The 25,810-nt window shown below is 35.0% G+C and overlaps 1 pseudogene; it reads right to left on the bottom strand.

Moving 5' to 3' along the window:
- Positions 1-9,589: 9,589 nt before the first annotated feature.
- On the bottom strand, positions 9,590-19,445 carry LOC121488878 (annotated as a pseudogene).
- Between the last annotated feature and the right edge of the window lie 6,365 nt (positions 19,446-25,810).

The raw sequence follows: 25,810 nt of genomic DNA on the forward strand, positions 1-25,810 counted from the left end.
TAGTAACATGCTAGATTACCTACCCAGGGTGTAACAGGCAAATGCATTTAGTATGTACGTGATTGCTTTATGTAGTAGCCCCAGGTGATATATTCTGGGGTCAAAGAGTAAAACTGTTGGTAAAACATTTGAGCAATTATGAGAAATAGTTTGATGGTTAGAACTGCCTGTGATGTCAGCAAATTCCACATCAGTGAGGTCATTTGGGCAAAATGTGAGCCAACCCTGGACCTAGCCATTAGGGAACAAACAAGAATGGGAAGGATTATTAGACTATACTCTGGTTCAGGCCATTTTATACCCAAATAGCTTTTCTATTTTCTTTTATAACTAAATCCAGAAAACAACTCTACTTTCTACCGCAGTTCCACAAAGAGATAACAACAGAGAACACATTCATTAGATGGCACATCATCAATTTCTTTCTCTTTCAAGGATTAGTTTATTTCTTTAACTAATTTTATTCAAATAAAAGTGTTTAAAAGGTTTAGGGTGCTGATGACAAAATAGCAAACCTCTGGGGACAACTATGCATATTCGTGTCTCAGCTGCCAATGTTAAGACGTCCTAAAACATGGTCCAATAACATAACAAATCAAAAGTGACACAGTTAATTCAAGGAAAGGGGCCAGCGTACACTATGTAATCCTTTTTTTGCTGACTTGCACAAGAGCAAACATCAGTATGTAATGATGCATTATGACACAAAATAGCAGGGGTTAGGGGCAAGCACAGACCGAAATCTTTTCTGCAGCATTTATGAAAGATTCAGAGCCACTTACTGTTCTTTTTTGCTGGTCTAAGCATGAATCAGTTTAACAGCTCAATTTACAATGTTATTGCTCATGGAGGGGATAAAAAATATATCAGATGCTCTAAGAAATCTATGTAAGTGAGAAATTAGTAATTTTCAATTGTGCACAGTGAGAACATTTGTTTTATTTTTTCAAAAGCGATTTGGTATTCTTCGAGAAAATGAATAATTTTTTTTTTTTTATTTTACAAAAGGGCTAGAGCATTGGTAGGTGAATGCATTCAGACGTAAAAAATGAAGTAATTTCACATGGTTCTGAATTAGCTTCTGCAGAGTTAGAGTAATTTTAGGTTTATTTCCCTTTGTGAAACTGTAAACTCCTTTTTATTCTTCTAGTGCAATATGTTTTAGATAGATTTGGGCATTTTACAACAATGAGATTGATAAGTCAGGTGGTAATAATTAAATACCGATGACTGAGGCAAATATTATTTAAATAGGTAACACTGAAATCAACTGAAGTCGATTTTCAGCCTGGTAAAAACAGTAAGACTTCTAGAAGAATCAGGTTACTTTAATTGAGAAGTACACAAGCACACAGGGCCTAATTCACACTCCAGTTTAAATTCCCAAGTTAGACAGGTTAAATTTGGCTCATTATTTTAAGGAGTGTTATACCTTAATTAAATAGAGCAGATATTTTTAAACTTGTACACGAACATAAAGAGATTGGTAAAATAACTCTTCACTTGTAGGATTACTCATAATACAATGAAGGGAAAAAAAGCACCACAGTAAGTGCTAGGGGACCTGGGTTTTAATTCTGGTTTTTATACTAATTAGCTCTGTTACTAGATTGAGACTCACTGTGAAGGATTTATTTCTCCTCAGTGAGGCTCTGCTTCCAAAGTCTTAATATGCAGATTTAAGGTTTCAGATCCAATGATCTCTCAGGTCTCTTTCAACTCAAACATTCTGGAATTTTGTGATACTACTTTTGGATGCAGTTATTATTCCAAAAATTGCAGAGAACATTCATATTGGTCATTGCTTCAAAAAAGGTGGAAGAAAAAACAGGAGAGAAGTTTTGCATTCTGAGTTCGCAAACATATTCGGATTTAAAGCCTCAAGCAGAATGATATGAAAAACATGCTACTTCTTGGGTGAATTATTACAAATTCAGGTCAAGATATTTTATCTTGGAAATGGAAGATGCAGCAGGAAAACATTTACCCCTTATAAAGACTGGAACCTGCATGATGGCACAGAATTGTCTGTTGAAGAAGGCCTCTCTCTTCTGTAGGATAGTTTTGGGTCCTAAAGTGGCCATGTCCAACTGGGTGGTGATGGGGAAGTGACTTAATTTGTGTGGACTTCATTTTCCTTGTTTTAAAAAATGGAGGTACTTAGATCTTTTATTTATTTATTTATTTTTATTTATTTATTCATGAGACACACACAGAGAGAGAGGCAGAGACAGAGGCAGAGGGAGAAGCAGTCTCCCTGAGGAGAGCCTCATACGGAACTCGATCCCAGGACTCAGATTCATGACCTAGGCAAAGCCTTACACTCAACAACTGAGCCACCCAGGTACCCCAGAGGTAAGTAAATCTAACCTACATAGTCATTTCAAGAATTATATGAAATAGAAACAAAGTGGGTTTTAAATAAAGAAACTGAAAAAGAAAAAAAAAAACTAAATATCCTGTGCTGCAAGATGTTTGTTAAAGATTAATTGATTTTCTCTTGCAGATCATCTTTACCTAAGTCACTTCATTGTTTTTGTTTTTATTTTTTGTTTATTTTTTTGAGCTAAGTTTTTAGAGCTGTTTGATGGGAATGTTTCAATGTCCTAGAAAGTAGAAACCGCTTTTTCCCACTTCAATTCACCAAACCATTTCTTTCAAAGTAGATTCAGACAAGGCTGCATTTAAAAACTCAAAGGTGAGTGCACTGTGAACAGTACAGTATTTGGGAGGGAAAAAAAATAGTATCTTCTTCAAAGAACTCCTAACACAATGTTTTGGTGCCTGCAGTGAAATTCAACTGAACACTCTTAGTAGACCTGTAAATGCTAATCACACTGAGAATTTTTCTGCATTGGAACAATAATACATAATTCTGGAAGCTAGAGGCAGTTAATTCTATTGCTCTTGTCAGATGGAATTACTGGAAAAGCAGCAGCACTAGGCCAAGTGGAAAATAATGGTTACAGTTAAATAGATTGTATGTTTTTATATAATTTTTAATGAAGTGCTAGTGTTTATATCTTGATGGATTAAAAAATGCATCTGCCAAGATATCCAATTTCTCTATCTCTTCTTCCACTTCTATATTGAGTTTCTATTCTTCATCTAATAAAAGAAATCAAATGCACTGCAAAGATACATTAAAGAAACAAAATATTTAATAATTATATATATATATAAAACACATACAACTTTGTGTGTTTGGCAATAAAATTTATTTTTTGCATTATATTGTTCATGTTTTTATATTTGGATACATTTTTAACACATTTTGCGTTTTACTTGTGACTTGGCTTCCATCTGACAAAAGGATTAGCTTGTAATGTTTATGGCTAAGCATCGTACTGAAAGGAACATAACTCAGCATATTCATATGAGTGAAGTGAGCAAAGGTGGTGATGAAGCAAAGCGAAGCTCTGGTCAGCATTATGATCATACTAATTTGTGTCATGCTGGTATCTTCCACTCATTGGAGAGGACATGTGTCAATGTTATTTAAAAAGAAACTGTTAAGAACAAAATAATAAATTAAAGATATGCCTCGCACACCCTCTTAAAATGGTGGTTGTGTTGTGACCAGCTCTATTAACCCAGCATCAATCTGAAAACACTGTCTCTGACCTCAAGGAAGTCATTCGGTAGACATAGACGACTTAACTAGAGAACATTTGAGGAAGCACAAAATAATAGAAAATAAATTATTCTCAAGTGCTCAAGGGATGACAGATCATAATATATGACAAATTGTAATGAGACACCTAGGGACCAAATACAACCTCTTAACAGTGAATCAATACAGGAACCAAAGTCAGGCAGGAAAATGCAGCCTGCCATGATCCACACTGTACTCAGACCACCACATTCAAAGTTATATATCATTTAAGAACTCAAGAATGGAGGATTTAAAGTAGCTTCAGGCAGATGGCGTTGCGCAGCATTTCCTATTAGGCACTTCTTTAGAGAATGAAATGATGTCACTTAAAAATCTGATTCTCTAATTATTCTGCATAGCCCAATTGTTTAATGTTTTAAAGAGAGGCATTACATCAGTGTAACTATGCTCAACATTCTAAATTTCATCTGTATTGGCATTTAAAGATCCACCCTCCCTCCAAATAAGGGTTTTTGTGGCTGTTAGTTTTTTTTTATGTTCTTTGTTTTATTTGTTTTTTTCTTTTTTTTTTAATGCTGATGAGGAATTCTTGATGGATGGAGATGGATGAGAAGTGAAGGGATTTGTATTCAGGAGGGAATGAGAAAAAAATGTGAATAATTTTTGAAGATATGCCTCTGGAAAAAGTGATACAAACACAATTTGCTGTGTCTATAAGCAAAAAAGTAGGAAGACCTCACCACATAGGAGTCTTTAGCTTAATGCAAAAAGAATCAGTTAATGCAAAAAGAACCATTGCCTGGCAAACTACCAGACTGGAAGCTGAAGACGAAGTTGTTTCATCACGGATCTGCTATGTGGAAAGGATCTGTGCAACAGGAGCATCTGTAGGAAGTGGCTGTGACAATGGAGGATGCACATTTAAGTTTCTCTAGATGTTCAAGTCTATGCTAAGTATTTGTTGGACATCATCTCATATTATTCTCTCACGGCATCTCCAAGGTTTAGGTATTATTATGATCAGCCCATTTTTAGACATGAGGAAATGGAGACACTGAGAGACAGTCAGTGGATCTCAGTCTTGGAGATACATTAGAAACACATGAAGATGATTTAAAAATATTGAATTTGGACTCTCTGGGAGGTGGGGGCAGGAGGCCCTGTTGTTTTTTAAAGCCCCTTTTATGGTTCTAATATAAAACCAATGTTGATAAGCACCAAATTATGTAATTTCCCCAAGTTAACACACTGAGGGCAGAGTCAGGATTGGCACCTGGTAAGGTAGATGCTTCATGATACATCCAGCTGTTCTGTATTTGGGGAAGCAACAGCAGGCTGGAATTAATAGTGCAGTTCATCCCTGTTCCAAAATTATGGCAGTATCTTAGGGCAGGTCCTCAGCAACCTGATCTAGGACACTTCTTCCTCAAAAAGCCTCCTGTGGCTTCTCATTGCTCTTGCTGTGAAGAAAAAATTATTTTCACTTGGTCTATAAAGATGAAAGCCCTCAGAACCTGGCCTCATCCTAGCCCTTAGAGATGCTCCTCAGGCAGTGGTTTTCCCATCCCTCTGTCTCAGCGTTTACCCAGAGGCAACAGGCTCTGCTTAGATTATACTTTCTTTCCTTCTTCCCCAAATTAATCCCTACCCCACCTTCTAATTTTATCTCAAGGGTCACTTCTCAGGGAAAACATGATCTTCATGACTAGGTCCAAGGCTGCACCTTCCCCATTCTCTCCATTCACCTTATGGATTCTCTTAAGATTCAAGTTCCTTTATCCCCGTTTACAGCTTCACTTGGCAACTGCACACATGAGACTGATGGATGGAAGTCTCTCACAGCCATCTCTGTCCCTGGCCCTAAAGCAGTTACTTAGTGGGCACATTTCTATTTCATTTTTTTTTATGCCATCTTAAACTCCGGCTGTCTTACAGCAAAGTTTATCTTCTTGCTCTATAATGTAGTTCTCCTTAAGTTTTTATTCACTTTAAAAATGTCAGTATTCTCTTCGTTGCCAGGGCTCGGGTTGTTAGAATACTCATGGGTCCTCTTTCATTCAGTACTTATGCTTACTTGGTCAACCTGGATAGTTTAACACTAAAAATATTTTCTTAGTTTCTTGTCTTCTTTCATTCCCACTGCCACCCCCAAGTTCAAGGCCTCATCCCTTCTAATTTAAACAACTACAACACTGCTCCACTATGTTGGGCAACACACATTGGAATCACTAGACTCATGGGTAGAGCTCATTACGGTGATATCTGTGCCTTATCCCAGTTCAAAAGAATCTGAGCCCCTGGGGCTAAAGCTTTAGGGTTTGAAATTTTAAGAAGTTCCAGAAGTTCCCACATGATTCCTCTGCACACAGAAGTTTGAGAATCATTAAACCAAAATAACTGTAAGCATTGTCTAATTCCAATACTTTCCTGCTTCAGTTGAACATAGATGTTCCTTCTATATTAAAATTCCAAGGAATTATCCCAGTAGCAACATACTCAAAGTAAAACAAATAAATTCTGAAACTTCATTGTAGGGTTATAGAATTAAGGATCCATTTAAAGTTTAGAAAGGATATTTTACTTCCTCTGTGTTGTTCCAGCTTATTTTTGTACATATATTCCACTCTTTCCGAGACACAAATTGCAAGACATATTTCTGGAGATTTTTCTCTTTATCAGGTTAGCACTTTTACACCTTTTTACAAATCAGCTTGCTTTTTTCCCCACCTAAAATATGCTCACTCCAACATATGCCTCAAATTACAAACTTCTCTGCTCACCTCAAATGAAATCTTTTAATTACTCCTTGGTGATCTCTTGAGTGGTGACAGCCAAGACTTTTACTAGGTATCTAAAATATTAATGACAACTTTTCCTTGTTTTTCCAACCTAGTTTTATCACATTTTCCAAAATATCATAGAGACTCCCAAAGTGACTCTCATTTCTCCTTTTACCTCATGTGTCCTATGGTTCCCAGTTCTAAAGAGATGTATCTTAATATATTTGAGTACTTGGTACAACTGCTGCTGCTAACTAATCCATGTAGCACCTTTCATGTTGGGAAAATTCAAATGCCACTGTCTTGGAGAACTCAATGAAAATGTATCCATGGAACCCAAATGCCTTTATTCCATAAGTTAACAATAATGTCCTTATCTGGAGAGCTTTCTTATTGAAGGATAGGAAAACTTCCTTCTTTTCTCTTTCAAATGACACTTTCTGCCCCCCCCCCCCCCCCGCTACTTTTAATCATTCATGCTTTCATTTGGTTAAGATTTCAACGATTACTAATACCTCATCCCAATTTATAAGTGACCAAGGAATGGAAAGTCAGATTAATATAGATTAAACAATCATTATTGATTAAACCTGGACTCAAAGGTGGAGTTTAGGTGCATGGCCAAATGGCCATGTAGCACTCACTTGAATTAGAATGACTAACTCAACCGAATAACCTCAGGTCTTCCCAACAGAATAAACTCCTTATTTGGTGGCAGAAATGCAGACAAGAATGGAGTTGCTGGACAAAAATATTTCTTTCTCAGGCCTGATGTTCTCTTCTATTTGGGTGAGTTCCCCACAAAATACTCCAAATTGATCTGTACCCCTCATTCACTTCTTTCATCTGATTAGAAAATTTGGAAAGAAACTACTCCTCAAGATGCTACCTCCTCATTCCCACACTCTCTTTTTCATTTTTTCTTATAATCTGTGTGTCTAGTCTCCCAGAAAGAATATGCATCCTATATGCTTCCTCACAGCACAGGTATAAGTGGAAATTTCCTTTGGAAAGCACTCTGTGGACCAGTTTGTCCCGTGTTATGCTAGGTAAGTCTTTAAATCTGAGCCACATTTTCCAGGATTTTATCAGGAATAAAGGCAATCTTACTGAAAAATATTTGTGAAAATAGGCCATTTCTCTAGTAAAAGAAGGAGAAGAAGAAGAAGAAGAAGGAGGAGGAGGAGGAGGAGAAGAAGGAGGAGGAGGAGGAGGAGGAGGAGGAGGAGGAGGAGGAGGAGGGGGTGAGGAGGAGAAAGCTATTTCACTCAGAATAAAGGCCAAAGCACACAAAACAAGAATGGTCCCTGCCACCTGTCTATTCTAATTTCCTTCTCCTGCTTACCCCAATTCTCTTCCGGGCAGTCAGCAGTCATCCAGGCCTTCTTGTTTGTCTGCAAACATGTAAGACATTTATTTGACCTGTTCCTCCATCTAGGATTCTCTTCGTCTCAATAACTCCCTCAAGCCCTTAACTTTGCTGAAGCCTCATCTTCTCAGGAAGGCCTATCCAGAAACCCTACTACCCTATTTAACACAGCAACCCTGCCCTACCTCTGCACCCCCAAGTTTATTTCGTGTTGTACTCTTTACTTTTTTTTTTTCACATTATCATCTTCAAATACATTCTGCACTTCACTTATTTATTTTATTATTCATTAAATCTTTCTGCCAACTGAAAGTTACACTTTCAGGGTGGCAGTTTTTGTATCTTTTGTTCCAGGACATATCCTAAGCACAAAGAATAGTCCCTGGGAAGTAGTAAGTACACTGGTACTTACTTTTCTAAAAATGAGATTCAATTGTTTAAACAATGCCTAGTACAACAAGTCATTCCAAATGTAACAGTTGTGTGTATGTGAATTGCCAATATATTTGCTATAATTAAATATATATATATTTTTATGTCACAGAATGAATAAGTTAAGCTTATAAACTCCCCCTGATGACTATTATGTGTTTGACAGAAATTTGTTGTACTATTATCATTATTATCATTATTATCATTATCATTATTGTTGGAAGTATGGATGAAAGGTTTTTGCAGATGAAAAATCAAAACTGAGAGTTGTATATTCAGTGGATTGGTCTGTGGTATCAATTCAACTTTCTTGTAGTCTATTTACCTGTGCCAATTGGAGGTGCTTACTGAAATTTGAGGTGCTGAATGTAAGAGAGAATACTATTCTACTGCTAATGTCAATGCTGATGATATTAGGTTCTCTACTACAGTGTTCAAGTGTTCGCTCACTCTCTTCATGGATGACAGACCGCTGTTATCGTGTCAGTGGTTTTCCGATTTTGGGTTCACATCTAGGGTGGTGCATTTTTGAATTCAACAATCCTTCCTAATTCCTACCATTCCTGGTTAGTGCAGATATAGAAGCTCCTATGTTGCTCCAGCTTCTAGGTGGTATTGTTCAGCAGTTGTTCCTTAAGGACAAGCCTACGCTCTGCTTGTCTAGCTATTTCTAGGATTTTTCAATTACCTAATTACTTGTAACAAAAAAAATGTTACACTTAAAATATCTGGAGAAATTTCTGCTTCCTTCCTCCAATCTGGGATTTATTATCACATACTATAAGAATTCTCAAATCATACCTCCTATTGTATTATGCATATATTGTGCCTTTGGCCCAAGTGCAAGTTTCTCCTACATTAAAACTAAATCATTTCATTTGCATCCCTATAAAAGTCTTGATCATTCTTTTTTTTTTTTTTAAGTCTTGATCATTCTGAAAAATAGTGGGTGCATAGTAAGCATTTACTTATTTCAATGAATGCATTCGAATACTCATACTATGATTGTATTTAAACAATAAATATTTATTAGATACTCTCTGTGTTCTAGATATTATTCCATGTATAGAAGTAATGAAGCAGACATGATTTCTCTTCTTTAAAAAATATATGCTACCTAAGATTATTTTACACTCTACTTCAAAAAATGCTGTTACAGATACCTTCACTTTTCTATAAGACCTTTATAACAAAGCAACTCCACCTGTAGCATGTCCTTCTTACCACCGTGTGGGACTAAATGGCCAATATAATGTAAAGTGTAGCATATGCAATCATGTAATCTAAAAAAATTTTCATGATAACTTATTGCAAATTTCACTTGACAGTTCACCACAACAATGAAAAACTGGCCCCTTGTTGTTTCACACAGTTCTTGAAAACCAAACGAAGTCATCGATAAAATGATCTGGATAAAAAGTTTGCAGTTCTGCTCAGAGAGTAACTTTACCTTCCAGATGTGAGTCAGCCTAGGACACTACTTTGTCCTGCTCCTTGTGGGGCTCTAATGCTCAGGCAGGTAGTCAGGCAGTTCTGTATTCTGTTCTACTTCCACAGGTGTGTCTAGGAATGGGATCAGTATCTCTTCTCCACTTTCACTTTTCACAGCTTGCTGAGCCTTCATAACCTGGATCGATTCTAAAGCTGATGGAGAGCTTCTGCTTCCAAAGCTCAATGTATCCATACCACACCTCTTTGAACAGCCATTTAAAGTAGAGTTAATGGCACTTTTATTTTTTCTTCAAGTTTTTATTTAAATTCTAGTTAGTTAACATTTGTGTAATATTGGTTTCAGTACTAGAATTTAGTGATCCATCACTTACATATAACACCCGGTGCTCAATACAGCAAATGCCCTTCTTAATACCCATCACCCATTTAGTCCATCCTCTGTCACTTCCCCTCTAGCAACCTTGTTTGTTCTCCATAGTTGAAAGTCTCATAGTTTGCTTCCCTCTCTTTTTGTTTTCCTTCCCCTATGTTCATCTGTTGTGTTTCTTATATTCCACATGAATGAAATCATACAGTATAGTCTTTCTCTGACCGATGTATCTCACTTAGCATAATACCCTCTAGTTCCATCCACATTGTTGCAAATGGCAAGATTTCATTCTTTCTAATGGTGAAATAATATTCCAGTGTGTGTGTATGTGTATACATATACATATATATAAATTCCAATATATATATACCACAACTTCTTTACCCTTTTTTCAGTTAATGGACATTTGGGCTCTCTCCATAGTTTGGCTTTTATTGATAATGCCACTTGGAGCGCATGTGACACTTGAAAAGAGCATAGAAGAAACCAGAGAGACCCTTACCACAGAGATAAAAGACCTAAAAGCACAGAAATAAACACCTTTACTTTTTAACAAACCCTCTTCACAGAGATTTCTCTGAGATGTAGCATCAATACCATCTAAATCCAAAACCACTGTTTTGGAATGTTTGTAAGTAGTCCCCAGAAAAACAAAACAAACAAACAAACAAACAAAAAACTGAGCTTTCCTTCTATGTGACTTCATTTCACTGAAACTATCACCATTTGCCATATCGAAAGACTGAAGAATTTCAGAAGCTAGCAGTTTTGTTTCTCCTGGAGTTGTAGTCTTCTCTACATTTTGCAAGCTTAACATCATCGTAAGTTCTCCTTTCATCTTTTCTGTTAGCACAGCATTCTTCCAAGTACTGAAGAATGAGCAAAGCTGAGTGGATGGAGGAGTGGTTGGGATGGTCCATAAATAAAATCAGGCCAGATAGACATCCCTGATCCTGGACAATGGCTCTTCTATTTAATGGATCTGCTGCTAGATCCCGTAGCTAACTACTGAGAGAGCAACAGGCTTTTCATTTGCAGTGGTAGAGGAAGAATTCAGCTTCTATGCCATACATAAGCAAAATCTTCTTAAATTCATGCCAGAGCTTTAGGAGTTTGTCTGCTGCACCATCAGGACCACACAGAGGAATGAGGTAGAGGGACCCAGTAGGCCCAGAGCTGGTCCCACCATTCAGAATTGCAGCCTCAGCAATGACAAATGACCCGGCTAACTCTAGGAGCCAGAGAGTGAGGACACTGGTGGGAAAAGACTCTACAGACTCTTCCCCCATGACCCTGCAACATCTGTTAGTTCTTAACTTTTTTCTTATGAGGGCACATATATATAGGTCAGTGAATTTTTAATTAGTAATATATAGCCCAAAAATGTCTTTATTTGTTCCTGTTGACACACGGTTGCCTTAATTTTACTCTGTACAATACATTTTTTAGCATTTTGGGTTTTTTTTAGTATCTAGACTCGTATCTTTCTCTAAGTCATTTTCATGACATTCTTTTTTAAATGGTGATGATATGGTAAGTGCCAATATATTTTTAAAAATATTTTATTTATTTATTCATGAGAGACATAGAGAGAGAGAGTCAGAGACATAGGCGGAGGGAGAAGCAAGGGCCCCGCAGGGAGCCCAGTGTGGGACTGGATCCCAGGACCCCAGGATCATGACCTGAGCCAAAGGCAGATGCTCAACCACTGAGCCACCCAGGTGCCCCTCCAATGTCTTATTGTATAACAATTTACTTATCAATCCTAAAATATCATGTAAGATCATATGTTAATACATAAATATATAACTGGTTACCCTCTCTGTGTTTTAAGTATTCATGGATTCATAACTAAGCATTGATGTGTTTTAATACTAGAATCAAATTCAAAAAGTGGTAATTAATTAGTTTCATATATTAAATGTTCCATTATGCACTATATCCCATTTTATTAGATAGAATAATTGTTATATATATTTTAAATAATTCCATTGATAATAGGAGAATTTAATATAAAGATGTAGTCAAAAATAGTTTATCTGATCCCCAGCATTCTACCATTGTATTTCTTGTTTACATATATATGTAAAGAGAGAGAGAGAGGTTGAGAGAGAGAGAGAGAGAGAGAGAGATCAAGGGAGAAAGTATTTTAATACCTTCATTGTGAATCTTCATTATGACACTAAAACATTCTTCCCTACTGGTTGCAGACAATTGAATATATCCTGTCGGGCTTAATGATTTAATATTTTTGAGGGATCAAGGGAATAAGGACACTTCTAATGCCATTAAATCTACGATTATTCTTACAGACTTTGTCTTCATGGTCATGACATCTTGACACCATGATCTTCAGGCTTTGGTATCATAAAAATACCAAACTGTTAACTCCTGAGTCTTGAACCAGATTCTCTCCTTCATCTATCATTGAGAGCATCAAGAAAGTCATTGGTTTTTCTGACCTGTGTTGTCAATCGTTAATTTTCATACCTATTTACTGCAGAAGATCTTTTCAAGAAAATTCAAATATGACGAGCTTGGCCATTCTAACTTCAAAACTCACTTCAAGGTTTGTTGTTTTTATTTATATATGTGTGTATATATATACATAGATAGATGATAGATAGATGATAGATAGATAGATAGATAGATAGATAGATAGATAGATAGATAATAGCTCCCATATACCTTAAGGTAAATATCGTCTTTCAAATTTTTTCCTTTGTTGACACCACCAAAGTTTCACTAAGATTAAATAAATTTTTACTTTTCTTGCACGATTTCAAATATTTCTGCTGGTTTCTAGAGCAGTGGGAAGAAGCTACAATTGCTTTAAACATATCTGAGTGTTAGCAAGACCACCAATAACCTTAGAGATTAAGGAACAATAGTCCTTTTAAATTGACACCAACTGTTTCTACTGTTACTATTAATGTCACCACCACTACACCTTTAATTTATTGCTACCTTTTTACACACTCTGCCTCAGTCCTTTGGGGAATTATCAATGTCAGAATATGTCTTGCCTTTTTATTTTTTCATTCCAGTTCCAATTCTTTATGAACTAGTGTAAATTTCTGCAATTTCCACTTCCCCCTCCTAGTTTTTTTCTTCCTCACCTTGTCTGTCTCCTTTTTATAATCCTCTGACTCCTCTTCTGTAGCTAAAAAGACCCTGTGTTTGCTCTGATAAATTTAGAAAGACTCATGCCCTTAAGGAACTCATCATCTACCAGGGAAAACCCAGTGATAAACAAGCAAATGTAATATATGTTGCCCACTGATGTCACCCAAAGGGGAAGTTGTCACCTATCTAAGAAACTTGATTGTTTCCAGGGGCAAGAATGTGACAACTTGTTTTCTCTGGGCTCTCTGCCTTGATGTCATGCCGGACATTTTCAGCATTCTGAAAATGGAAGAAGTATACGAATATTGTCCAGATTACGGAGAATGGAAAACCCTAAGAGGGCCATATCTGAGAAAATTGAATCTGAGTCAAGGGCTGAGCAAACCACAACAGAGAATTACCTAATAATTGTTCAAACTAAAAGCTAATAGTAGTAGAGCTCTAATCATACATTAAGCAAAGGTCTAACTATTCTAAGCTTTATATGTGTATTAATTAAATTATTAATGAAAATTATTTCCATATGAGGGAAGGGGGCCCTAAGAAGATAAACTTGCTCAAAGTTATATACATAGTAAGTGGCAGAGATGTGACATGAACCCAGAATGTGTGGCTACAGAGACAGTGCTCCTAAATCTCACAGTATATAATTTCTTCACGCAATCTAGAAAAAATTTATAGGATTCTATAAAAACTAATTGTGTCCGTACTCATATACCTAACATACATATGTTCACACACATAGAATATATGTATGCATGTAGTGTGACATTCATATAGAATTTAACAGTTTATAAAATATTCTTACATGTACAGTCTCAATCACAGCTACCACTCTTGACGTTAAATAATATCACTATACATAAAAAAAACTCTAAAACTTCTGAGTGTGAAGAAAGTTGTTCAAATTCACATGGTTTATAAGATTTGCCTCTAAGTCTTCCAGTTGCATAGCTGGACACTCCCTATCACTATATTAATATTCCTTGGAAACCTGATATAAAACCCAAATCAGAAGATGTAGCTGAGACTGATTTATTTTATGGATGGTTTTTTATGTATTTGATTGAAGAAACTTGCCAGTTTTTCTCAGTTTCATCTATGCAGTGGAAGTAGCTTATAGTAACTTATCTTAATTGAAACCAATTAGATTTTCAAAGATATTGTGGTTGAAATTATAGCCACACTGTGATCCACAAATTGAAAAACCAAGTTCACTTGTATCTATCATGGCATAGAATTAGAAGGCTTCTAATACATAAAGACTTAATTGATCTCGTTTCTTCTCAAAGAATTCATATTGAAGAGAATTTGATTTTTCCTTTTTATAAAACATTTCTATTTAAAAGATACTTTAGTAAGCAGTATTTCTGAACTATTTATGACTCTTCTTTTGTGGCAATAAAAACAGAAATCAAACTGCAAATTTGTAGGTTCATTGAAAGGAAAACAAAGGGTTTCAGCTTTAGGAATGACAGGTTCCAAGAGTTCAAATTTGTCTGCAGGAATTTGTATTTTCTCAAATCTTAGTTTTACTTTTACTTATATCGCTTTCAGCCTCAAGTAGGCAGAGAGGCCTCCTCTATTCCAAGTTGGCAAGATGATCTCCGAATCTCTGTCCTCTTCACTTCAAAGCTACAAACAGAAACAAGGGTTCTCTTTCTCCATATTGCAGAAAGTATTTTGAAATTTAATCTTGCTGGACCACCTTCCGATCCTTGAATCATGAGGAAAATAGGGTTTGGTGGCTTTGGAAAGGAAAATGGGAGTATTTCCAATAGAAAAACATAATGTATGTATGCTGAGAAGACAAAACATATGTCCAGTATTGTGGTTAGCAAAAAGTGACCAACGTCTTCTATTACACTGAGTCAAGATATAATGAATGATGGAAATGGTTATAAGTGAATGCATCTGCTTGAAAAAAGAAATTCAACCCAAGTTAGAAAGGCTTAATTTCTTAGTGTTATTTGAAAATACAGTTAATTCATGACAGGATTTTTTATTTTATTATTTTTTTTACATATTTTAAATGATTGACTGATTGATTGATTTTAGAGAGAGAAAGCAGAGAAGGAGCAGAAGGAGAGGGAGAAAGAGACAATCTCAAATAGCCTCCCTCTTGAGCATGGAGCAGAAGCGGGGCTTGATCTCAGGACTCTGAGATCATGATCTAAGTCAAAATCAAGAGCCTGGCACTAAGCCAACTAAGCTACCCAGGCATCCCTCATGACAGGATTTCTTTTTTTTTTTTTAATCATTCTTTTTTTTTAAAGATTTTATTTATTTATTCTAGAGAGAGAGAGAGAGAGAGAGAGGCAGAGACACAGCAGAGGGAGAAGCAGGCTCTCTGCAGGGAGCCCAATATGGGACTCGATCCCAGGACTCCAGGACCAAGCCCTGGGCCAAAGGCAGGCGCCAAACCGTTGAGCCACCCAGGGATCCCCATGACAGGATTTCTTAATTAGCATTATGTATATACTCACTTTTTACATTCAGAGTATACATGTATATAGTAATATAATAGCAACATATCTGAGTTGATATGAAACAAATGTGTCTTTTAGAAGAACTCATGAATACAGTGGTCCTCCCTTATTTGTGGTTTTGCTTTTCACAGTTGTAGTTAACCACTGTCAACCATGCTCTCTTCAAAAGCAGATGATCCACCTACTGAGATATGGTCAGGTCAATAGTAGCCTAACACTACATCCCAAGAGCCATGTCATTCACTTCATTTCATCTTATCATGTTGGGATTTTATCCTCTCACATCATCACAAGAAGAAGGGTGAGCACAGTACACGATCTTCTAAGAGGAAACCAGATTCACCTAACACTTATTACAGTATACTTTCAAAATAGTTCGATTTTATTATTCGTTTATCTTTTACTGTGATAATTTATAAGTTACACTTTGTTGTAGGTATGAATGTATAGGAAAAACAGTATATGTAGGGTTTGGTACTACCTGTGGCTTCAGGTATCCACTGGGAGTCTTGGGACATATCCCACATGGATAAGGAGGAAATATTATACTAGTAGAAGTTTCTCCAGAACTGAAGTGGAATATTTCACACAGGTTATAATTTAGCATAATTTTCTTTTTTACTAAGAAGTCATAAAACATGTATTAGTGATTATTCCTTGCACTTTATATAATATTTAATATGTAAAATTCACTTATATTGTGACTTACCTTATTTTTACAAATAAATTAAATACTTAAGCAATTACAAAATGTCATAGCCCAATAATTTACTTCTAATGAGTTAATAACTTACTTTTCACATGGTTCTAAAAATATACCAAAATAAAACCTGTGCTCTATCATTTCTAATTGGCAATATAAAATTCTAGCATTCTTAATAAATTTAAGGTATTCTTGTAGAGAGAGCATCACAGCTATTTAATATATCATATAGTAATATACTATTGTAAGGGTAACTGCATTCTATTATACAACTTGGAATTTCAAAAAACAGTCATTTTCAGTACTTTATTTCCAAAGTAAGTTGAATTTAACTGATGGCAGGTATAGAATCTACTTGGCGTACAGGGTTCTACACGAGCCTAAATTTCAAGGTCAGTCTACAAATATTTATTTACTTTATTTTAGAGAGAGAGGGAGTGAGCGTGCATGTGAGTGAGGTGAGGCAGAGGTAGTGAATCCCCAATCTGACTTCCCGCTGAGTATTGAGCCCCATGTCTCACAACCCATGAAATCATAACCTGAATATATTCACTTGGAGACTGAGCTTCTTACTCTAAATTAATCATACAACAAGTTGTACATAGAGCCACATTTAAAATTTTGATGTGTTACATCATTTCATAGCTAATATATCTGAATGCATATTTGCAGCAAACAACATAATTCTGTTTTCCTTGCCATAATTGTACTACTGGAAATGATAAAAATAATAATGGATAATACATATATGGCACTTTACATGTGCCAAGCACTTTTGAGACACTGTACTTACAGTAACTCATTTATTCCTTAAAAGAATCCTTTGAGATAGCTATTATTATATTATGATATTATCTTTATTTTATTGGATGCTAAAAGTAAGGTATAGTTGACCCATGGTCAGATTGTACAGTTGATTATTTCATTAAATGATATTTTTGTCTACTTTTGGTGAAATATGTCATTGGTATAATGTTGCAGTTTTGCAACATCTAACAAAAAATACATTTTTACCAAATCGTTATAAATGTAAACACTCCTCAATGGTTTCTTGTGTTTCATAACTTATTTGGAACTTTTGTATATAATACTGCCACTGATTAGAATCATTTTGCCATTTTGATTACCAAACAAAACATTATCTTATGCTTGAAAATATTTGTATTATAGATATGGAAATGGCTTTCAGATACATTTTGAACAAAAAGAGTTATGCTAAACAAGCAAGAATAGGAAAATTAGCCAGCATTCATTCTAAAGAAATTACACAAATTTCTATTAAGTATTTTCAGCTAGATTGCAAAGGCTTCTTAGGAGAAAATTAATCTTATTCAGAGCATACATTAAAAAATGTAAGCAAAAGACTTCAAATACATGGAGAGTTATTGATGTGCTGTATGCTTCATAAAGTTTATTCCTCATATCTGTTCTGCTATTAATATAAAAGAATTATATATTAAAAATACAAGAGAGTTTTTAGATCATTTAAAATCCATTAAAAGCTGAGATATTCTTGTAATTAATTTTCTGCTGAGATGAGAATTCAGAACCTTGAAATAACTTGCAGATGGGCATTGTCGTAGTGAAGAGAACCTTTGTCATCTTCCAAGAATCATTTTACTCCCTAGTAAAAATTCAAGGTACATTTATGTCTCACAATCAGGGTTGGTGGGCTGGTTCTTGGACGATCAGGTGCCTTTCAATGAAATTTAATTTTAAATGATATTTATTGAACTTAAATTGTCTTTCCTATTAGCTTTTTCTTTTTAAATGGAAATGCCCCTTGGAAAGAAGATATTTGTCAACTCAATTTTTTATACCTTGATTCTTTTCCTGATTCCTGAAATAGTGACATAGAGAAAGGCAATTTATTCCGTGGTAATAATAATTTGGAAACCAATTTTATCATGGCACATCATGATGAACATTGTCACTCGAATAAGTATTTTCATTAGGACAATTTATTAGTTATTTACTGTTGTGAAACAAATTACCCCCAAAATTACAGGTATAAAACAAGACACATGTATGACCTCCTAGCTTCTGTGAACCATGACTCTGAGAGCAGTTTAGCTGGAGTCATCAAAAGGCTAGATTGATTCCACCTTCCAGCCTAGTCATCTGACCATTGTCAGGATTTAGCTCCTCCTGTTTTCACGCTGAGATGTCAGCCTATCACAAGCTGTTGTATGGAAACTTCCCTCAGTTCCCTGCCACACAGACCTCTCTATAGAGCAATATGCAATATGCAAATCACAGTATGCAAGACAAGGGAGATGGCCATCAGAAAGAGAAGGCTAGCAAGCAGGAGTCACAGAGCTTTATAACATGATTATGGGAGTGATATCACGCCACACTTAGCATATTCTATTCAATAGAAGCAGGTCACTAGGCCCAGTACACTCTAACAAGGCTAATAATACCTGGAAGATGACTTTTTTAACTTATAAAATACATGATTTATTCATTTAAAAACATGGCAAAATTTCACTTTTTATAGTATACCACAGAATATCAATTTAATTTCCTGCGATCAACTGCAGTGCTTCCTTTGCCTTTTAAGTGTCCAAAATGAAAAAGAAAACATGGCATTCTTATGGTATGATCCTCTCTCTAAAGAGAGAGCATTCTTGACAGAACATTCTGCATTCAAGAGGTCAGGTTTTAATCAAGTCACCCCCGCAAGCTCCTCCAACCACACCACCAAATCACTGCTTCTGCAGTTTTCCATGTCCATAAATCCAAAGGAATTGTTCAGCCTTTATTATTTGACCCGGTATCATCCTTTTACGTGGTTGATCCTCCTTCTCTTGAAACAGGACTTTATCTACACAGCATGTTCAACACCATGTTGCCTATACAGTCATAATATGGTGGTCACAAGGGATTCCCTGAGACAGATGCATCTCTGTTTTCTTCTGTGTTACTTAGCGACCCTAAGTACTGTGGTTACCGAGTATTCTCTTTGCAGCACAGACACATTCCTGAGGGGCAGCCTCTTATCCTTAAAGCCAAATCACTGATGAAAGCTCTTCCAAGAAGGAAGAGGCTGCGGGGACCAAGAGATGCATCTGCTCCAAAACCGCCTTCCTGGATCCATTCTGCCATTTTCTCTTTACCCCAAGGGAGCCAAATGACTTTAAGAGAAGAACATCTGAGGAACAATTTATTTAATGAAGAGTGATAAAAATTAGTTATTTAAAAAAAAATTAGTTTTTAAAAAAAAATTAGTTTTAAGAGCCATATATAAAGGTACCTTCCATAGTCTTACATATTTTCTGTCCCGATGTATGGTTTGTGAGAATTCCTTCAGACATAATAAATGTATTGTCTTTGATAAAAATAAAACATATTGCCAGAAATGACTTTATTACCAAATGTTGACTTTAGTATTACTGCCAAGCACACTAGTTATAAAATTACACATATTCTACTAACTGCTATTTTGGGACCACGCTATTTGAAACAGGTGATTACTAAAGGTGTTGCGATTTTTCTAGCATATTGCTTATTCAATATTTGATGAGTGTTACTAGCAACTATTTGGAACAGAAACAGTGAAGACAGGTATGAGATATTTGGCCAAACTTTTGTGATTACATGTGAAATATTTTGACAGGAGCTATGTATAGGGAGAAAGCTTCAGAGACAAAAAACAAGATTTTCTAGTGGGAAGCTAATGTGGCAAATCAAGCTGATTTGTTTCTTTAAACAACTAGATAATGTGAACATATTTCAGGTTCTGGTGAGCATCTTGATCTCTATTAACACCAAAGACATCACTTTGGGTACCAAAGTAGTAATTTCAAAATAATATAGAAGTGGATTTTGAGTTACTTTACAGAAAAAAAAAATTATACACACATAGCATTATTAGTACTTTCTGATAACATATAAACATTAACCCTTGTATCACAGTTTGGTTTTTACTATATTTTTTAATATGTCTTTTTTCTTCTGCTATGCCAAGGCCCATGATTTGGAGATTCTGACATTTGTTCTTTAATTTCCTGGTCTCTAAATGTGAGTGTTGGACTCAATGCTGTAAAATATCTCATATAGATGCATCTATGCATCTACATAGATGCATATGATTCTATGATTTGATGAGCATCAGTTCCTCCAGAGAAAGATTTGTACTGAGAAAGATTCTTTTGCTTATTTTCTAATGGCATTTCATGTGTAGTAGGGGCTTCATAAATATTTGAGAAGAATGATCAAATTAATGTATGTTAACATTGTTCTATATTAACACTGTTTAATATTTATTGAATCCCATTGTGTATTAGATAGGATCCTGGAAGAGAAAAAAAGACATTAGGTAAAAACTAAGTTAATCTGGAAAAAACTAGATACTTTAGTTAATAATAATGCATCAATCTTTGTTCATTATGTGACAAATGTACCCTATTTTGTAAAATATTAATAATAGAGAAGACCGCGGGGGTATATGGAAGCACTCTGTAATAGCTTCTGAATTTTTCTATAAATCAAAATCTGTTCTAAAAATTAAAGTTTATTGAAAAACTAACAAATTTTTAATTTTATTCATGTAAGCATGAAAGTCCTTTCCTTAACCTTTATTTTCCAAATAATCCTCAAAATTTCATCAATTAATTTGTCCTGAGAACTTGTTATGAAATATTTAAACAGCAGAAAATTAGCTACTTTTTTCATTCTATAATTAGCACAGCTGGGAGGTATAAGTTTATCTTTTAAACTTCAGACTCTTTATTTTTCCTCAGATCAAAAACAAAGTTGAAAAGCAAACCCTGTTCTTATATATCTCTCCACATCAGCACATTTTTTTTACTGAAACTTACAAATATGTCAAGATTCTAAAATATCAAATGATATAAAAGGCAAATCAGCAATCAAGATGAATTCTTACACTCAGTAGAAACAAATGTGTCACTTTATACAACTGCCTTAAGAATTCCAGGTCAAAATATGGTGTCTTTAATTGTTAAGTGCTGTCAAATATGATAAAGTAAAAATTATGTCAAAAATTATGAAAATGTACTTCATATACTAGCAAGCTTAACCTCTCCAGAGAATGCTGGGTTGCCAAATGACCTCAACTTTTCTAAAGAGAAAGAGGCACTTGTTTACACTAGTGCTTTTCTAATTCTTAGTCATACCATACATTGGATTATCTACTCCAAATGATTTCATCCTATTTAGAGTTAATATTATTTAGAGTTAACACTGTGATTTTTCTGAGGCACCTGGGTGGCTCAGTGGTTGAGCGTCTGCCTTTGGCTCAGGTTGTGATCCCAGGACTCTGGGATCGAGTTCCGCATCAGGCTCCTCTTGGGGAGTCGGCTTCTCCCTCTGTCTATGTCTCTGCCTGTCTTTCTGTGTCTCTCATAAATAAATAAATAAATAAGATCTTTTTAAAAATTATGATTTTGCTTTAATAGTTATGCCTTAAAATCTATCTACAGATGTATATATGTGTGTGTGTATATATATTAATATATTTTTCATTTACAGTGTTCTTAATTCTTTTCTATAAGTTTATAAATTAAATTCATACCACCTTGGGTCATTTCCCTTCAGCTTGAGAAAAGAGTTTTTTTTATAATATATTTCTAAGTAATATGTTAATATTCTTTGCTACTGTTCTTATCTCTATTTTTTTGTATTGTGCAAAGGAGAGATAAGAGACACAGTGAAATAGCAAAGATCAATGGTAGATGTGTCCCAGGTAGGGAGCAGTTACAGCATACAAGAATGTGGCAGGTCAGATGTTGAGAAGGAATATCTCCTGCTGAAGGAATTGGGTCATGTCAATTATTTAGGCAAATGGCAATAACATAAGACAGTGTTACCAGAAACTGAGTACAAAGTAGGAGCCAGGTTGTTTGATCATGGCTATGGTCTAGTTGGTAGAATTAAAGGATTAGATGAAAACAGAAATTTATTAATTGTGAAATAAAATACTATTTTGAACAATAGTTTTGAATCTACAGATAATGGCCAGAGTTCAGCATTTGGAGGTTAAGTTGCCCTAAGTGAGAAAACTGAAGGAGTGTAAAGGCAGTTAGTGATATGATTTATTTCTTGAAATAAACCATTTTATGGAAAAGATAAACTTAGATAGATATAAAATCAATTTCAAGTACTTAAATATAAATCCTGATATTTTGCCTGGAAGCAGAAAGAAGTTAAATGATCCTACTTAGTTAAAAATTAAATCTGTTTATCAGTGTAAGTTAGAATCCTTTTATCAATGAAGAAAAATTAGAGCGTGTAATGTATATGCCTAAATATAAGATGACAAAACACCAGTAATCAAAGACATGATTAAATAGAATAAATAGTTAAAGCACCTTGTTAAGTAAAATGGAAACAAAAAGTAAATAAATCTGTAATGCAGTGTGAATCTTGTTTGTGGATTATTAAACAATCTAATTTTACAAAAATTAGAGTCATTAAACACCGAATACAATGAAAATAATTCAATAAACTTGTTCCTAAACCTCAGATGAAATTAATCAATTTCAAATGCCGTAGGAGGATGTAGTAAGTAGACTTAATATCTAGAGTCCCAATAAAAGGCATGCATTTATGTGAAATGATTACTATGTAAATAGATGTTTTGTTAAATTGAGCAATTTTAAATTATGCTACATATTTAATCATATTTATATATAAAGAGAAGCATAGGGCAGGTAAGACACTTTTTCGGAGAACTGAATACATTAAAAGTATTTTAAAATACATACAAATATTGACTATATCTATACAATAAATGTATTTCTAATATTCTCTACATATATACATTGTTCTATGTTCTTCAAACTATGCTCTATATGTTACTGCACCAACTTCCCTAAGATATGATTTTTAAGTCTGAAATAATCATTTGGATATCTGCTGTCAGGCTTTGACTTTCATGAAATGTTTATAAATTGTGTTGGTGTTTTATAACCAACCGGAATAATTATTTATTCTTTTATGCTCTAGTTTACAATACTTTAAAAGCTCTGTGCACATAATAGGTCAATAAATATATGTTGCATGAATGAATGGATGAATGAATGGCTTTCTGAGATACGAAAGATGCACTATGTATAATACACTTGCCCCTAATCATTACTAATTAAATCCCCATGCATTTTTTAAGACCTGTTTTAACTGGTAATTCTTCTGTGAAAACTTTTCTCCCCTTCCATACACTGCTTCACTTTTTTTAAACTCCATAACACTTTGTAGTATATATCACTCATGTATTTCTGCTTCATATTTTTCAGTCCAATGTAACCTGGCCACTCACCTTTAGAGAGCCTGTCTTACTCAGGTAATGCATGTAGGAGCATTTAAAAAGGTAACACCCCAAAAGTATCTGCATATCAACTGTCAGCCCTGCTTTCAATTCTTGCATCTCCTTTTTAGCAATATCTTTTCTTACCCCCCTACTTTCATTCCTGTTGCAATACAAAGTACCATCTTTGTATTGATCATTCTAGAATCCCTCCTTCTTGCTTGGCTATGGCAACCTCAATTTACTTCATGGTGCAAATTTCAAGATCTGTTCTTTAGTCCCAGTCTCTCAGCAATGGGTCAGATGCACTTCTCAGCACCCACTCTCATTCTGACTCCCTGAACACGTTGGATATAATAAATGGATACTCTCTCCATCTTTTCTTGTTTGTGTTCTTGTCTCAGATTGTAAACTGTTTCTACTCTCCGTTATTCCAATTTCTATATATTAATTTTCTCCTTGGCAAAATAGTGAACAATTAACAAAACTGATAAGAGGACCTAGCCATTTTGAGTAGTAGTATCTGGCACACATTAAGTGTTCTGTGGAAATTTGCTGTGATTAGTATTTTAAAGCCACATACACACTCACTTCTACTTAATGGAAAGCTTCCATTCAGGCAAATACCAAAGAAATACATTTAGTTTTCAGAAAACGTCTATCATAACTGGGTATGCGCTTGATAACTCTGCCAAACTATATCCATCTCATAGTAGTATTTTAAAAATGATATATTTATATTCTCTATTTGCAGTTTGCCTTTTCCTTTTCTATCTCCAAGTAAGACTTCTTCCACATAGTCTTACTGAAACAAGTTGCAGGTGGGCGTCTTCATGCTTAAGCTAATAGTCAATGTCTTGTGTTCATTTTTTAATAGGCTATTTTTCAGAGTGGATTTAGGTTCACAGCAATATAAATCAAAAGGTACAGGGATTTCCCATATTGTCTCTGATCCCATGCATGCATAGCCTGCATCAACTTCCCCCCCACCCCCAGTGGTTCATTGTTAAAACTAATGAGCCTACTTTGCCACATCCGTGATGAGTGCAGAGTTTATATTTCTGTTCACTCTTGATGTTGTTCAGTCCAGGGAATTGGATAGATGTATAATGACATGTATCAACCATTGTAGTATCATACAGAGCAGTTTCACTGCCCTAAAAGCCTTTATTTTTGTAAATATCTCAGTAACATTTGAAAGGATTATCATCTCTAATCCTCCCTCCAGAAACATTATTTTCTTTGTCTTCTAGGACACTGTATACTTGATTTTTTTTTTTTTGATCTCACTATTCTTCTCAGTCTTCTTTGCTGGCATTCCCTCCCCCAGTAGTCACCAAAATTCTGCCCCCATATTATTTTCATTGTATTTATCATTTATAAGTATCTTCAAATTACCATGTCCCAAAAGTACTATTTATTTCTATTAAAAAAATATTCCACCAAAATACAGACCATTAATGTCTTCTCCAACTCACCTAATTCTCAAGTGTAACCACTGATCTATCCAGCTGTATGGCTAAAAACTGGAGTCATCTTTGATTCCTCTAGATCTTCTCTAACTTCAAATATATCTCCAATCTGACTGGTTCTCTCTGCTAATATTCAACATGTTGTGATGCCAACCTAAGATTCAAATTCTCTCCCTTGAAATTAACTCTAGTATTGTGTATATATTGAAGCTACTCTGACTTTTTGTTTTTTGAATACTCCAAGCATTTCTTTTTTCTTCTCTAATAATCACACTTGATAGGTTATTTCTTCTATAAATGCTCTATTTCCAAAATTAAATGCTTTATACTCAGATCTTATACTCAGGTTTCCAATCAAGTGTCTTCTCAGAGAACATACTTTCGGAAAACCGAATGAAGATAGCTCTACAGCCACTGTCATCCATATTACATCGTCTCCTCCTCATAACAATTCTCAAAGCCAGAATATTATATTACTTTCTTTTCCCCACAAATATGTTATTTATCTGGCCTATCTGGCATATAAGATCACTGAAATGTAAGATCATCAATTTTCTTCACCTTCTACTTCACTGTGCCAGAAATAGTGTCTGACAGATGACAGGTGTTTAATAAATATTGGCTGACTGACAAAAAAAAAGAGTGAGCAATGGATTTGAGTGAATTATTGGTGGAAAAGTTTGAGATTGAGCAACTTTCTTCTTGAAGCCAGTCATTTCTAAAACAAGTAT

This window comes from Vulpes lagopus, chromosome 4 (assembly GCF_018345385.1).
Source record: "Vulpes lagopus strain Blue_001 chromosome 4, ASM1834538v1, whole genome shotgun sequence".
Taxonomy (NCBI): Eukaryota; Metazoa; Chordata; class Mammalia; order Carnivora; family Canidae; genus Vulpes; species Vulpes lagopus.